The sequence below is a fragment of the Triticum dicoccoides genome, chromosome 7A (genome assembly GCF_002162155.2).
Source record: "Triticum dicoccoides isolate Atlit2015 ecotype Zavitan chromosome 7A, WEW_v2.0, whole genome shotgun sequence".
Lineage (NCBI taxonomy): Eukaryota > Viridiplantae > Streptophyta > Magnoliopsida > Poales > Poaceae > Triticum > Triticum dicoccoides.
In genome coordinates this window covers 725,775,985-725,779,909 of record NC_041392.1, presented here as the reverse complement: position 1 = coordinate 725,779,909, position 3,925 = coordinate 725,775,985, and positions in this window count along the sequence as shown.

The window sequence follows — 3,925 nt, the reverse complement described above, 5'->3', positions numbered from 1 at the left end:
TTGACCTGCTGACGCAGGCATGACGCAATGTTGATGCAGTTATCCATTTTCTGGTAATAAATTAAATCAGGAAATTCCAAAAAATGCTATAAACTTCAAAAATTCATAGAAATTCAATAGTAGCTCAGATTGAAATAATTTATATATGAAAAATTAATAGAAAAATTGAATCTATCCATCTGTACCTGTTTCATGCATGTATAACCAACTAATACTTGCTGTATAGGTGAAAACATATAACTGACATTTATAAAGATTTATTTTAGAGTTGCATTTGAACCTTTGGTTCAAATGGACCTCTTCCAAATAGAATGCTAAATGCATAAGCTCAAAGCACATCACATACTCATGCCATGATCATGCATCATATTGTTGCATATGCTTGTGTTTGATTATCGACACCATTCCTTCTTAATAGGTCCTGCTCCGGAGACCCTTCCAGAGTACCAGTCTGAGGAGCAGTGCCTTCCTTGTTGATCTACCAGGCAAGCAAACCCCATTGTTCATTCCGATACAATCCTACTCTCTCGCTCCTGCTCTCATTTATTGCATTAGGACAATAACGACGTTATGCTGCGGTAGTTGAACCCATTCCTCTGCATGACTTGTCATTGCCACAGTAAATAGTTAAAACCCACTAGCATCTGTAGGAGTTGATTGAGCCATGTTGTGTTCTTGCCATGCCATGCTTGCTATTGCTTAGAGTTGTGTCAGGTCTGATTCATCAGGAATGAATTGGAGTGGTACGATATGTTCTGGTGCTGAGAGTTAAGCATGTGAACATGATTGGTAAAGGTAGCCGTGAGAGGCCATGTAGGAGTACATGGTGGGTTGTCTCACTGGAACCGTCCTTAAGCACTGAGTTCCGTGTATGCTGTCCAATGACTCGCTACTACCACACATTGGAATGCTTAAGTGCCCCTCTCGACTTATTAGCCAACTTGATCTATCCAGGAGTGGCAAATAGTTTCTGGTGTTTGTAGGTAGTGTTAGTAGTCTACCAAGTGGCACCCGACAAGGTGGGCTTGGGACAGACTAGACACAAGTGGCACGGTGTACCAAGCGCAGATCCATCCGGCGAGGCAGGCTTGGGAACCCTGCACATATCGTTTGGGGCCGTGAGCGACACCCCGGCCGGATCTCCTTGCGGATGGAACCCGAATAGGCGATAAACCTGGACTAGAGTCTTGTGTGGTTAGTCAGGTCGTGGCCGACACCCTCACCAGGCTTCCCTTTGAAGGTTGCCGAGACACATGACATGTACATGGTGATAAGTGGTGAGAGCGTGTGTGAAGAAGTACACCCCTGCAGGGTTATCATGATCTGTTCGAATAGCCGTGTCCTCGGTTATGGACTTCTTGGATGCTTACGTGGTACATAGACAACTTAAAGTGGATACCCTAAAATGCTCAAGACAAGTGTGAGTGCTATGGATGGCCTTCACGTAAGGAGACGAGGATGAATCCATAGTAGTGTATTTGATGTGGTGTTTAGTGGACCCATGTGCGCTGCCTCACCTCAAAGAAGTTTCTCGTTGTCGTAGAACAGGATAGCCACTGAGTCAAAGCTGGCTTGCTGCAACTAAACCCCACATTACCTTCTTGATACAAATGCATGTATGATAAGATCTGATGTAAGTCTTGCTGAGTACCTTTGTACTCACGTTTGCTTTATTTATGTTTTGCAGGTGAGACATCTGTCTCACTAGCTAGTAGTACCGCCTGGACTTCGATGAGTAGCTTGTTACCTCAGCTACGATCTTGTACCATTGGGAGGGACTTGTAGATAGTCAGGCTTCTTAGCCTTTTTCTTTTGTAGTTGTCTATACTCAGACATGTAATGCTTCCGTTGCTTGTATGCTCTGAATGATGGGTCATGTGACCCCTGTTTGTATTTAATGCTATGTGGCTCTTCTGGGCCTTTATCTATATGAGTTGCGTTATGTTGTGATGCCATGTTGTACATCACATACTTGCATGTTATGCGTACGTGTGACGTGTATTGCTATGTGTCGGATCCGACAATCTAGTTGTTTATCCTTGGCAGCCTCTCATATGGGGAAATGTAGTCTAGTGCTTCCTTGAGCCATAGTAGTCCGCTAATTTACAATCTTGAAATGAAAAAAAGATATTTGAAACTAATTGCCGGTTTGATGTGTTTTAAAAATGTACAACCCATTTCTCATTACCGATGGGCCATTTTCTCGGCCAGCCGAATGAAAGCTCTCCTCGTCTTGAAAGATTTGCAGCCCAACAGGCCTGACAAAGCGACTTACTTGGCAAATCACAAAAAACTGGGCGGTGGCCATGGACCCAGCTGTCAGCCTCTCCACGTACAGTACTCTTCTGATGGAAGTTGTTCCTTGACCATGTTGACCACGCCGCGCGGAGAGCACCACGGCGGTGGACGACGGCGAGACCTAGGAAGGGGACGACGTGGCAGTGGAACCCGCGCGGAGAGGACTATGAGGGTTCACTGGTTCGGCTGCGGTGTGAGGCTGCCATTGCCGCAGGGCCTGGCCAGCGGTGGGAATAGTAGGGGGCGGTGAGGCCTCTGCGGCAGCATAGCCGGCCACGGGAGGCAGGAGCATGTGGCACGACCGGCGCTGCTTTGGGCAGCTAGAGCAAGAAGACCAGATGTTGAAGAAGCACTACGGCCGTTGGATGGACATCGTACGATCACTGGAGCTAGAATCGTTCATATTGACTAAGTTGACAAAGCCCTTCGTCCCCGTCAATTTAGTAGGCCCACAAGTCAGCCTCCCAGCAAGGTGGGTCCCAACTAGCCGGGGGAGTATTCATTTTTTGGTGCGTAATAAGGAGGCACTTCCGGTGGGTCCAAGCTGACAACAGGGGGAACGTTTTTTTTTCGCGAAATACGGTGGCCCGTCCGGTGGGTCCTAGCAGTCAGGGGGAAACCATTTTTTCGCAAAATACAGGTGGCCCGTCCGGTGGGTCCCTGCTATCAGGTGGAGGAATCATTATTTTCCGCGTAATAAGGAGGCACTTCCTTGCTGCCGGCGTGGACCCAGCTGTCAGCCTCTCCACGCACAGTCCACGTCCGATGGATGTCGTTCCTTCCACGTTGACCACGCCGCGCCGAGAGCACCAGGGCGGTGGATGACGGCGAGGCCTAGGAAGGGGACGGCGCGGAGCCGTTGAAGACGCGGCAGTGGATGCCCACGCGGAGAGGAGTATGAGGGTTCATTCGTTCGGCTGCGGTGTGAGGCTGCCGTCGCCGTAGGGCCTGGCCAGCGGTGGGAATAGTAGGGGACGGTGAGTCCTCCACGGCAGCACAGCCGGCCACGGGAGGCAGGAGCATGCGGCACGACCGACGCTGCTTTGGGTGGCTGGAGCAAGAAGACCAGAGGTTAAAGAAGCACTACGGCCGTTGGATGGATATCGTACGGTCACTGCAGCTAGAATCGTTTATATTGACTAAGTTGACAAAGCCCTTGGTACGTCAACTTAGTAGGCCCACTTGTCAGCTTCCGAAACGGTGCGCCCCAGATGTCAGGGGGAGGAATCATTTTTTGGGCGGGTGAAGCTAGAATATCTAAGATTGAAGAAGAAGCACGGCATCCGTTGGATGGACATCCAACGGCCACTGCTGCTAAAACCGTATGTTGACTATAAGTTGACAAAGCCTTGCATACGCGTCAACTCTGTTTTTTTAGGGGACGCGTCAATTGTCACATCCCTAGTTCTGGTATGACCTAGACCAGCTAGTCAGTTGTGCATCATGTTCAAATTCCATTTAAATTTGAAATGGGGATTGTGAAACCCTCAGAAATCATTTCTGGAAATAACCCAGATGAAAATTGCTCCAAAAAGGTCCAAGAAAATGTTCATGTTGCTCTCTGAAAATATTGGTCAGAGGTAAAAATCAAACCAATATTTTTAGGAACTCATAAATATTTATTTTG